The 13,744-nt window shown below is 40.7% G+C and overlaps 1 long non-coding RNA gene across 1 annotated transcript in view; it reads left to right on the top strand.

The window, feature by feature from the left end:
- Nucleotides 1–13,744, top strand: part of LOC309339403 — a 314,171-nt gene that overhangs the window by 135,515 nt on the left and 164,912 nt on the right. Inside the window, exons 6-7 of the long non-coding RNA XR_014155307.1 lie at nucleotides 6,723–6,771; nucleotides 8,476–8,567. This is a non-coding gene — a long non-coding RNA (uncharacterized lncRNA). The remainder of the gene's footprint in view (nucleotides 1–6,722; nucleotides 6,772–8,475; nucleotides 8,568–13,744) is intronic.

A 13,744-nucleotide genomic window follows, 5' to 3' on the forward strand; every position in this document is an offset into this window, starting at 1 on the left:
AAAGAAAAATGACATGGATATATAAGAAATTAAACTAGATCCCAGGAGAGTAGATATCTGTGAGCGTTGCAATGAATACTGTAAAACATATATCCCACCATTTTGCAATCAAAAGAAAAACATATGTAGAAAATTATTTTTCAATCTCACTCCTGTGATAAGATATGTATATAGGAGGCATAGAATAGAACAAGTCCCATGCCCATTGAACTGAAAGGAGAAAGTCTGTTGATTTCAATTAATGCTGGAAACAAGTATAGCTATTATAATGGCCATATACCATTTGGGCTGAAATGTTGCTGACTTCTTTTTGTGCAAGGACTGGGCAGTCCCTTGGTTTGGGTTTCACAATGAGATAGTAGTGGTGGGTTATGTTAGTGCGTGAATGCCAACTCTTTGGAAACCTTATATTTGTGCCAGCAGAGCTCCATAGAAATTGTCCCTGTGTCTTCACAGCAACAGCAGCAGTCCAGTCCGCTCTTGGTGAATTTCCAGGACAGGCATAAACACCTCACCCATTGAGTTCTTCTCTTAATGTCTTTGTTATTTACAAGTTGTATTACACTACTGGTCTACACAAAGAAAACAAATCAGAAACAGAACTATATACAAAGCTCTTCTGTCCTCTGCCATCTGACCAGAGAGACATACTCTGGCAGCACACACCGACCAATGCTGATTCACACATGCCAACCTTCCTCACTTGATCACATGACCTGAGAAGGATATGAGTTGCTGTGGAGAATTCTCATTGCTAAGCAACTGTTCAAGGCCGTTACAAGTTTATGTTGGCAATACGCCAGTGGGGCGGGTGCCAGACTTCAGGTGTGCAGGGTCTACTTTGATTTTCATTACAACCCTAAGATCTAGATGCAGACGAAGTAAACAGGTGGTGTCAGCAGGAGAGGGCGGGCCATGGACACCATGTCTCTTGGCAACACGGTGGTTCCAGAATAGGGCTCTGGCTGTCTCCTTGCCAAGTGGCAAAATAGGCTCCTCCTCCTCCCCTCCTCACAATCTGGGCTGATCCCAGCCGTCCCTAAGGAGGGGAAGGATGTCTGGTTGCAGAACAGCCACTGCTTCTAAAAAGTTATTCATGTGAGTATCACAGTAGTCTAGGGGCAGGACTGAGGAACCTCTCCATCCTTAATGTATTTAAGGAGGAACCTCTCTACCCTTATTTTCCTCTTCTGTCCCTGTCCCCTTTCCCGTGTGTGTGTGTGTTTTTGGTTTGGAAGCCTGCAGATAGAGACTGTCTTGTTTTAATGGATTGTATGTAAGCTGCTTTGGGAGCCTTTTGGAATGAAGAGTGTGGGGGGATGATGATGATGATGATGATGATAACAAAACAACAACAAGAAGCAGCAGCAGCAGCAGCAGCAGCAGCTCAATTTTGGTATAAAAACTGCACACTTTGAATTACAGAATTCTGAATCCAGGAATTTATTTTGAGTACAAAAATTGAATGGAGACACACAGGAATCCAACCCTGGTTACCCATCCCTCAGCTTTCAGCAGTTTAGTGTAATTTTGTTCCTGCTATTTTAAACAATTAGGGTCAGAGATCTTTGATGATATACTGCCAATCATCCAGAGATCCACTAGTAGATTATGATCTGCTTTCTGCCCACCTCTGGGACAGAGGATACTCTTCTGAGATTCTAAAGCAGGGTCAGGGATTAAGATCAAGCTGGCAGGCTGGATCTTGAGCTCCCTTTTTTGTCTCGTGGCCCACTTAAGTAGGGATGCCCACCTATTAATCTCCTGACATCACTATGGGGTTCCATATTCCTCTTCTAAATTATAACCCAAAGTACAGTGTGACTTACATAAAAATATCATAATTTATCAGTCTTCCCCTGAGAAACTCTAGCACTGTTTTTGTTTGTTTGTTTGTTTGGTCAGGATGATTGACAGGATGCTTAGGGCACTGTCACTGATGCTTAGGACATTTTTGGATAGATGGTCTATCCTTTATTATGCCATTACTACCCTTGTGTTGATAAGTGAGACACTAACTATGGAAATGGTCATGGGACTACAATTCTAATATTCATTACAGTAGCCCAACAGAGGCCCAGCCATGCAGAAATAGATCTGTACTGTTTGCATGGAAAAAGGAAAAGTAAAGTTTCTGGTGCCCTGCTCCTCCATTAGGGGAAGCAATAAGCAGCAATATGTTTTGTTGTTTTCTTATTTGGAGCAGACATTATGCCATCTATTGAGATAACTGGCATTTCAAGAATAACAGAACCACCAGTTCACTTACAGTTTGAGAAAGCTTCTTGAGTGCTTTCACCATTAATAAAAGGAGCACTGCTTATTAATGTTGTGAGCCCCTGACACCCACACCCACACCCCAGTAATTGGATGCATTTCACCTTTCCTATCTTCTTCCATCCTGCCCCTCCAAGGAGTAAGTGAAAGCTCATAGAATACTTTTCCAGTATTTTTTTTCTCTCCCCCCCCCCAGAAGTTATACATTGCAACCATAGGGGGCAATGCAAGCTTATTGGTGGCGCTCCAGGCTGCATGCACACGTAGGTGTCAGCTGTACACACAGGATTACCAGGCTACTGTATGCAGAGAATGTATTCCTCTTGGTTTACATAAAGTAACTTATGATTAACTGTAAAGCTGTATTGTGCCTTTGCCTCCGAAAGTTCAGTTTCTCACTTGTCTTTAGTTTTCTTGAGTTGATATGAAGAAGGCAGCAATTTATTTTGCTCTGATCATTTACAGTGCTACACACAAAGCAAGCGAACATGTAATTTTGATGGCGTCAAAGTTGAAACAGGCTGGTGTTAGTATGAGCCTCTCGGTGCACGCTGACTACAATCTGTCAGTATTTCTGACATAATTTAATTTCTGCAAGTGCATTTCTTCCTGACATAATTTATACACCCTAATATAAATCCCAAGTGTTGAAATCGAACTTGTACCTAAATTGTATTGGAATTTTCATGGTATCTATTTATTACAAAAAAAGCAACAACACTGAATAAAATGTAATTGTCATAACAATAAAACCGTATTTATACATTACGTTATTCAGTTGTATTTACTTTCACTGATTGGAAAGCTCTTTACAGGAAAAGAGCAGAGAATGAAAATAATGATAATTTCCATATCCTCCAGTATAATGCATGACTACGAGTGTAGGTTTCCCTGCCCCCTCTTCTGTAATACAAGATTATTTAGGAGAAACACAACTGAACTACTATTAACATGATTAGAGGAGCTGCTCTTACAGCCTATTTTCCCTTATTTTCATTTTGTTTCATTGTAAAACATGTTTTAGACAATTACTATTTACCGGGGATTTCTTGGGGGGGGGGGGAATGTAATGTTCAACCTGAATGTTAAAATGCACTCTCTGTTTTGAAGCTGATAGAAATATCATTTAAATTGAACTCTTCATGCAAAAGTACAGCAGATAAATCACTTAGCAAATAAACACTCCATCAGTCGCAGATTGGGAGTATGCATGACTTTCTTCAAAAGACATGCATCTATATCAAGCCTTCTTGTGTGGTATTTTTTGATAGGTATATGACGTTTAGGCCCAATCTATGACTTTAAAATATTAGCAGGAATCCCAATTGTTGAGAATCAAGAGGGGGGAGATATCTGCAGAAGTAGAAAACAAAAGGGGGGGTACCTAAAGGAGCAACAGTAAGAACACCAGGTATAAGCCAGATACTCCAAGACTGAGAATGCTAAATGGCCACAGAATGCTGAGGGGGAGAAACTCATGGGGAAATCCTAAATGAAGGCATGACTGTCTGGCTGTATGGAACATCAAACAGAAATGCTCCATGCTACAAAATGTTTCAGGTTCAACTTTTGAGCTCTAAAACACAGGTGCTAGTGGAGTCTAGAACTGTTTAGCTCTGTGTTTTATGTGGAGAGGGAAGCAACTCTTTGGCTCACCTGTGCAGGCACTTCTTCCTGGGAGTAAGGAGTAATGGAAACTTCATATCTTACTGGTGCCTTTTTTGGAACACCAGTGTCTACCTTTGTTCTGGTATGCCTCTGTGTTTCTAGTCAGTCTTTGAAACCAATTCTTGGCCTGTTCTCCAGTCCCGCATCTGGTTTTGTCCTCTCCTCCTGCTTTGCCTTCAGTCCTGACTCCTGGCTTTTTCTCCACTCTTGCCCTCTTGTTTTTACTCTTGACAGCCAGACTCCTGGTTCACTCCAGAGATTGGTGCCAAAGGATTAGCTCTGTAGTGGGTTGGTTGGTACAACTAAGTGCCTGCAAATCCTTTCCACAATAGGCTTCTTAGTGCTTTCTGAAGCATAGTTCTGCAGTCACCTAGAAGTGAAAAAGCAAACAAACACTGGTTCTGTTTCAACCACAAATATAGCCCAATAGGCTGCATAACAATTCTGTAATGCCCATCCCTATGGGGAAGTTTGTTAGTCTGTTTGCTCAAAAGTAAGTACTGTTTGAGTCTAGAAAATGTGCTTAGGAATCCAACAATTTCCCCATTTGGTGTGGTTTAAAGCAGTTCCTACTTCTCCTGGCCACAGATGAGATCTGTCCATTAAGTGATCATTTTCTGTTCCTTCTTGCCTCACATCCATGATTAAAAAACACAGGAAAACATTCTTGGATCAAAACAAGTGACAACATTATTGTTTATATATGCAAGTTAATTTGGCTCAGGCATTGGGTGATTTCCCATTCAGTTAGCCCATATGACGGCTGCTGACCAGGGAGTTGATTCTGGGTAGGATTGTCCTGTAACTTACATCATAAAGGAGCAGCCGACTTAGGGAGTGTGTATGAACAAAAACATCTCCCCTAGGTGAACATGCTGTTAGTCATTGCTTTACTCTGTCTTTTCTTACTGATCAATCGAACTAACAAGATTGTGTGAAGTAAAGAATGGAAGTTACCCTTCTCTTAGCACTCAGATTGTAAACAACAACACTCCAAAATAACCATTCAGAACTAAACATGTTAGAATGAAAACCATAGGAACAAATGACTCAACTGAACCTAAACCACTGAACTGCTTAGCATCCAGTAAAAGCCTGTGATGCAGATAAATTAAAGTAATGACTGAATGGGCAACCTTGCATTAAAAAGCATGTACAAGGATTGCCTCTTTCCTTGAGCTGGTGCCCACTTAATCACAATCCCTTAATGGGTCACAATTGATATCACAAAAGCGCCAATCCACAATAGGACCCTTTAGCAAACCTGAGTCACTGAAAAGCAGCCAGAAGCAGGATAAAAATGCTTGTTAATATAGTGCAACATCCCCCATTACAGTCCCACAGCTCCCACCCCCACATAGCTAGAATTGCAAAGCTTGTGGGTGCCGCAGAATCCCTACAAAATCCCCACAGCCCACCTTACGACAAATGTGCAGGTCTAAAAACTATTGAGTTTAGAGGGAATGTAAAGGTAAAGGTAAAGGTAAAGGTACCCCTGCCCGTACGGGCCAGTCTTGACAGACTCTAGGGTTATGCGCTCATTTCACTTAAGAGGCCGGGAGCCAGCGCCGTCCGAAGACACTTCCGGGTCATGTGGCCAGCGTGACGAAGCTGCACTGGTGAGCCAGACCAGTGCCGCACACGGAAACGCCATTTACCTTCCCGCTATAAAGCGATACCTATTTATCTACTTGCACTTAAGAGTGCTTTCGAACTGCTAGGTGGGCAGGAGCTGGGACCGAATGATGGGAGCTCACCCCGTCGCGGGGATTCGAACTGCCGACCTTACGATCAGCATGTCCTAGGCACTGAGGTTTTACCCACAGCGCCACCCGCGTCCCTTAGAGGGAATGAGGGAGGAAGAAAAACAAAGAACAAAACTAGAACCATCCAAGTGCAACATTTTGATTGGTTTTCCTTATTTTACTTATTTATACAATTTCACTATTGCAAAAAAGGAAGGAAGGAAGGAAGGAAGTAAAGAAGGAAGGAAGGAAGGCTCCAGTATTTACTGGGATCAAGGACCAAAATGCCAGAAATTAGCCTGCTGAATTAAAAGCTGCATTGCACTGAAGAACATGCACTTAGAGATACAGAAGATGAGCAAGCTGAGCAGTGAATACTTTGCTTGTCTTGGGTCCATAAGAGACACTCATGGGCAGTACAAGGCAGATGTCTTTATGAGGGTCAACGAAGCACCTTGCTGTTCATAAATGATCCAGAGCATAGCAATTGCCGATTAGATGTGTGTATGTGTGTTTTGTGTCCAGCTGGTTAAAAACTTAAATCTTATCTTGTTGAAGCAAGTTATTTCTTCTCTATACTTTGCATTGTGATATGGCTATTAGTAAAAAAGACCTTTAGAAGGAGAAACACCATTCTCTCTGAATTCATAGACACACTGAAATAATTCTGATAAACATATCTTAGCTTATTAAACCAAAGTATAAGCAGTCATTTTGTTTGTGTGTAGAGCCCCTTCATTCCTCCTTTAGTCTGAACTGAGATAATATGGTGACATGTCCTTGAACGACTCATAGGATTAGATCATCTTCAAGCCCTTGTTTAATATTCCAGCTGGTTCTAAAGTTTACAACCGTAGTTCCCAAATTCAGATGATAACCTGGTACAGTAGAATTAAATATATGGCTACTGTATAATCATGCATTTTGGGGGAGTAACCAGATGAGCAGAGCATAATGAAACACTACCCTTATTTAATGGAAATTGGCAAAATATTTGACTATGTTATATATTGATTTATTTTGATCATGCAGGTTCTGGCTCTCATCAGGAATATGCTGACTGGAAATGGCAGAATAGCAGGTAGGGGATACTTCCTTTCATATACTCTGTGGAGAAGGAGATTTGAGCACAACAGATTGTATACATCATAGAAGAAAGTTAGTGGACATTGAACAATATTGTGTTCAGTATATCCAGGGCTTTTTTTCAGCCGGAGTGCACCGGAGCTCAGCTCTAGCACCTCTCAGGTGGGTGCCATTGCCATCTAAGAGAACAAGGGAGAGGCACATGGTGAGCTCTGGCACCTCTTTTCCTAGAAAAACAGCACTGAGTATGTCTTTTAAAGCACAGAAACCATTTCCATGGAAGCTTTGTGAATATTAAAGCATACACTTTAGAAATCCATCATATTTGTCACCTTTTCGCTGTATTGTGGGTAAGGTTTGCTTCAATGCAGATGAGGAACACAAGTGCCAACTGACAATATGAAGACGCATTTCACTCCTAGAGACTGAGAATATGTCACAGCATTCTTAACATGATATCTTTTCAAAGGCTTAAAGCTGGACACTTCACATCACAAGGGGATATTCAATATTTCAAAAATTTATATTGGGCAAATTTTCCTATGCCATTCTGCCCTAACAAAATCCATTTCATGTTTTTCTAATGATTACTAAGGCAAGAGATAACGTATTTTGTATGATTGCTGTGGCTGACATAAAAATTAGAATTCGTTACCTTTCAGAGTGTAGTAATAAAGGGGCAAGGGGCAAGGCACTTCATAGTGCTTTTACTTTTTAGCCTTATGAAAATCTATGTGCTTCAACAGCAATATCCATGTGCAGTGTAATATATGTCTGTTAGCAAATACAGCTAAAAAAGCTGCCTCCTGGGGAAAAAACCATTTTTGAAAAGACCTGCTCTAAAATCAAAATTGAATTATCTTGGTCAATATTTTTTGCTTTTAATTTTAATGGCAAATATTAATAGAGCCCTGTATATAAATAAATAAATGAAAAGCCGGGGACAAACTGATCCCCCTCATCCCCCATCTTTTGTTGTTGCAGCGCTGTTTGTATTTACATCCAGTCATTTATTGCCCATTAAAGAAGTAATGCTATGTTAATGTAAGGGAAAAAATCAATGCTACTCAGATCAGTAGCTGTGGGGAAACAGTGCAGCAGCTGGTTTGCAAACAGCAAGCCCACATAGATCAATGAAATTACAAGCTAAATCTGCTGATGCTCACAAACGGCTCCAGCATTGTGAAGTCTAACCTTTCTCAAGTTCAAGATCTCTGGCAAGCCAGCAATTGCTAAATGAAAAGGAGGGTGGGGAGGAGAGAGAAAGGAAAAGAAAGAGAACATATCAGTGGACTTGTTTGGAATTTTCAGCATCATATGTAATATTCCACTTTTGAAGTTATCAGTATAACTGCACATTTGTAACAGATATAAAAGCCTCTGTAATCTCTAAGTGAGCAATACTGCAATCTGCACACTTGGGAGATTTTCTTTTCAAAAAATGTTCAAATCTGTCACATATTACCTTGAACTGTAACATTGGAGGGGTAGAGAGCACTTCTGTAATGTGTTTCGTAATGTGAATTCCAGGAAATAATTTATAAATGAACAACAGCAGGACTTCTGGGATGTGCTAACTGCCTTTTGTTTCATGCCTTGAATGGCTGCCTTAAAAATATTCCTTTAACTTTGTATAATTAAATCTGTACATATTGCAAGATAGAGTCATGTTGATCCTTTACACATGTTTGCCACCCAGGAAAACAACCACCATGGAAACAGTAAGAATGCAATGCTAGAGAAGTCTGCTCAGATATAACCCCCATGGAGTTTAGTGGGGCTTACTCCCAGGTAAGTGAGTATAGTATTGCTAATATTATACATTGCTTGCTTATTTTTGATTCTTTGCTGAGTGTTGACTATGTGATGTGATTCAAAGAATGCACACCTCTGGCATGACCAAACTTTTCTGCTCACTTCACTGCCAATGGCGGGTGGCACATATTAATCTATTTTCATGAATGCAAATGTACCCTTTTTGGAAGTGAATAGGGAAGCTGTTATAGATGTCAGAGGTTTGTGTTTTCCCTCTGAACTCCCTCAGATACCAATACTACTTGTTTGCCTTTCTCTATTCCACAAATGTCAGCTTTGAAGGGGCATGTTTGGAGAAGAGAGGAATACACTTAAAGAGTATGCACACATTCCAGCTTGTCAATATCCTTTTTAAATTGTGGTGCCCAGAACTGGAGACAATAATCCAGGTGTGGTCTGACCAAGGCAGAACAGAGCAGGACTATTACTTCCCTTGATCTGGACACCATGCTTCTGTTGATGTAGCCAGAATAGCATTAGGTTTTTGTTTTGCTGCTGCATCACGCTGTTGACTCACGTTAAACTTGTGGTCTACTAAGACCTCTAGATCTTCTCACATGCACGACTGTCAAGCCAGTTGGCTCCCATCTTATATTTGTGCAGCTGGTTTTTCCTGCCTGTGTAGAACTTTATATTTGTCCCTATTGAAATTAATTTTGTTAGTTTGGGCGCAGTTCTCCAATCTGTTAAAGTAATATTGAATTTCGATTCTGTCTTCTGTGGTGCTAGCTACTGGTCCTAGTTTGGTATCACCTGCAAATTTGATGCACATCCCCTCAATTCCTTCACTCTGTAGAACCCCACTTGTCACTTTCTCCAGGATGATAAGGAACCATTAAGGAGGACTATATGGGTTCAGTTACTCAACCAAATCCACCTAACGGTAATCTTATCCAGCCCACATTTTACCAGCTTCTCTTCAAGAATATCATGGGGAACTTTGTCAAAAGCCTTACTGATATCAAGATACACTATGTCCACAGCATCTCCCTCATCCACTAAGCTTGTAACTCTGCCAAAAAAAGAAATGAGATTTGTCTGGCATGACTTGTTTTTGAGAAACCCATGCTGTGTTTAAATAATCACAGCATCCTTTTCTAAGTGCTCACAGACTGACTGCTACCTAGGTCTTCTTTCCTTTCCTTTTTGAAGATGGGGCAACATTTGCCTTCCTCCAGTCTGCAGGGACTTCACTTGTTCTCCAAGAATTCTCAAAGGTTATAGACAGAGGCTTTGAGATTACATCTGCAAGCTCCTTTAGTATCCTTGGGTGCAGCTTATGAGGTCCTGGAGATTTGAATTCAAAGTAGCTGCACAATGAGTTAAGCGTATTCATATTTTGAAGGGGGGAAAACATGATAGGAGACTTAGGGTGGCATCCAGAGTTAGTCCTATTACCCTGAATAGGAATAATGTTGGATACAACCCTTAATATTTTATGTAGATGTTAGTGGATGAAAAAAGAAACATGTATGCTTCGCAGCATATTGAAGCTACCACCCTATGTCCACCTACCTGAGAGTAAGTATGAATGTATTTGATGGGACTTTCAGATTAGACATGCATTGGCTTGTGCTGTGTGTGTTTCACTCTAGCATGCTATCAGCACATCAGGAGCAAGCAGAGGAATGAGGAATTAGTTTGATAGTCTTGGATACTTCTTTTCTTGGTCCAGATAAATCTATCTATTTATTTACAAGATTTCTAGCTTACCTTTTGGAGTGTTACACACATTAAAACCTGATTCACCGTAAACAATGGCCAATAAAAGGGAGAAAAAGAGAGACATGTCAGATAAATACAGTGAACATCCATTTAATTGCATACTACTGCATTTTTTTCCTTGCTAGGAATTTCTCTCATCCCCAGAAAGATATAAACCAGATCAACAAGACTTATATAATCCAAAACTTTTGAAAGGTGTATCTGCTTGCAATACCAGTGAAACATAATGATGTGTATTGTTATATTTGGAAGTTATAGGCCACAATCTATTTATACGGAACTAATACTTTTAGTCAGCAACATGTACATCGACATCAAAAGATGCATTCAGTTTATCACGGGAGGCTAATATGACCATTGTGACAAAGATGTGCCTCTGATCTGCTCCTGAAAGAAAGTAGAGAGGCCCTTTCATGCATGGGAGCCTTAGGTGTACATGGGTGCCTCTTTGTGTATCAAGAGCCAATAGACTGTGCTGAGCCTTTTGTCTTAAATCTAATATTTAGGGAACTGAAGGAAACAAGACAAGGATTATCTATGACATTTTCATTTTTAGATACAGTGCTATATTTGCTGGTAAAGCAAATGGCTGTCATGCATTCATTGAATAGTGTGAGTAGTAATAATAATAAAAATCCATCCACTCTGAGCCTAGGATAAGCTTTAATTTGTTCCATAGGCAAATAGGAAAATGGCTGTGTTTGTTTTGCAGCTACAGTAATGCAGACAAATAAAAATGAAATATGTACACTGTAAGAAACTCTTATATTCCAGCACTGGAAACAAAGCAGGCAATGGACGTGGGTAGCCTTTTTAAACCTTCCCTTCCCCCCTACTATTATACCCCCCCCAAAAAAATCAACAACCCAAAAACATTTCCATACCCAGTGATCCTAAGCAATAATTCCTCTTTACTGCAATAAGTACCTGCTTTTGAGGAAGAGAAAGCTGATGAGCTGCAGGCTTCCCTGCTGCTAAATTCATTTAACAAGCTACTCCTGATGTTTTCTGCTTTTAAGGCCAATGGGAACATTATAGATTCTTTTTACCCCCTCCTCAATATCACAGTGAACCAGAAACTTATCTACTGACGTAATGGCCCAAGGTTCAGAGCATCAGAGCAGGATATTGTCCCCATCCATAAAAAAGAACATTTACTCAAAAGTGTTGCTTGCTATTGGTATACTGAAGCATACATGGACCTTCGCCCCAGGCCCTTGTATCCTATAATGCTAGTGTGAACTTCAGAATTCCCGTGCACACGTAGAGCTCTATACAAGCAAAAGCTTCCCCATTATTTGCACTGTCAAGGAAATGTCTGTGAACGCCGTTGACCTTGCACATTTAGTCTTCTCAGACTTTGAAAAGCCTGGAAAAGTTTGTGCTCGTGAATTTTTTAATGCAAAGTAGAATACAGAAAAGCTTTAACTGTGGCAAACAGGGTAAGGGGGCTTGTGTGTAGATTTTGTAGTGAAACTAAAAGGCAACACAGCAGCAGTATGGCAGGAGGTTGGGGTGGAGTGGGGTAGAGTGGGGGACAGCAAGGCCAAAAGTCAGGTCCAACGAACTGACAATTCTCAGCCTTGTGGAATAAGCGTATCCTTAACCTTTTGCCCTTAATGGCTAAGGAATTGTGAGCTGCATCGTTTCTGCCCTGTTGAAAGGGAGAGGGAGACACATGTATCCAGTCTCTACTCTTGTTTTGTGCCTTTCCCCCTTCATCATTCTCACTGCCATCATTAACATACAAATGTATGACTGAAAAAGTTATTATTTATAGAATTTATATCCTGCTCTTCCTTGGGACTGATCTCAGGGTGGGTAACAGCAAAGCAAAATAAAATAAGTAAAAACAGAACTCACAGTGAAAGCAATCTAGTAAAACGTCTGACGTCTGTCATCTGCCACCATGCAGGCTCCCTGTCACACCAGAAGTGTCTGTGAGAAGAGAAGCTTTTATCCAAAAGTTAAAAGTTGCTACTAGCTGAACCTTAGGGAAGGGCAGAGTGTTCCATAGCCAGGGTGCTATTGCCAAGAAGAACAACACAATTGTATAGGTGTTCTTTTGGGATGGCCATGTGTCCTACGTTACAAAGGACAGCTCTCCATTTGAAGGGCTGTCTGACCCAAGTCCAGTTTTGAAAACACCTGGATCGCAAGACTGAGCAAGGATACAGGTCACCTAGTCATAGCCTGCCCTACTACATTGAGATGTATTGCATTTGTATTTAAATTATAGTAATTATTTCTAATTTTGCATCTATGCATATTGATTAGCATATGCAAATTTTATGCATGTCAGTGCTCTCTCTCTTTTCACCATAAGTGACCTCTTTTACCTTCCTTCCTGGCATGCCACCTAATGCCCTAGTCCAGTGGTTTGGAGATGCAAAGGGGTGCACTTGTTTACAACTAAAGGAATGGAGTGGTCCGTTTCTACTTACGGAATCGAACCCTGCCCCTCCCAAGCCACTGGTGAGTAGGGTGGATTAGGTGCAGGATAAGACGGTGCTATCTTCTTGGTAGCATCTCTTCCACTTAAAATCCACAAAGTCCTCATGGGCCCCAGAGTTGCTTCTCGTCAGTTGTGTGGGGAGGCCAGGAAGTAGCATGGGCAGACGTCCTTTGCATGCAGACCTCATGGAGGCCGCGCTATGAGCTGTTTGTTTTCTTAAAACAAGTGTTTTTGAAGTCAGGAGTCACTTTAAGATCTGTCAAACTTTTCCTGTCAACCTTCAGAGGTCAAAACCAGATGTGACACCTAAAATTCAAATGCAATTAGTTGGAGATTTACTGGGATTGTTTGCCAATCTCCCAGTAGCTTAGAAGTGACATAGCATCTAACCTTTGGCAATCCCAAGAGAGGTTCAGGTGGTTATAGCAAACTATATTGGGGAGTAGTCCAGCATGCTGCTAAAGGGAGAAAATCATAGCCCATGTTTTCACTGTGTAAATACCACATATGCACAGAAACAGGCCCACAGCAAATACTTGGGCTCTTAGTACACAGCTGATGTATTTATTTAAAGTGCTGCTTGTACGACATGTTTTGCTCTTGGATCATTAAACTGAAGGACTTGTGCAGCCATGCTTTTTAAATGAACAATGTTTTAATTAGGTGGTGCACAACACACTAGATTCATATCAAACAATCAAAGTTCGGAATGTACCTTCTCAGTCCTTCACTTTCCACTATTCTTGGATAAATGTACCATAGGTAAGGCACTAGTCAGTTCATGTTATGTGGCGCTGTGAGTAAAAGAGTTTACACTAGAAACAAAATGCACTTTGTGTTACACCTCTGCAATGGGCACTATATGAGTTTGAAGATAATACAGCTCCAACAGGCACACTAGCCTAAATACAGTCTCCAATCAATACTGTATTCTGCCTTGACAGAAAGCTGAATTTTTATCTGTTAAATGTGT

Source organism: Podarcis erhardii (assembly GCF_964252035.2).
Source record: "Podarcis erhardii genome assembly, chromosome: 3".
In the NCBI taxonomy this organism is placed as follows: Eukaryota; Metazoa; Chordata; class Lepidosauria; order Squamata; family Lacertidae; genus Podarcis; species Podarcis erhardii.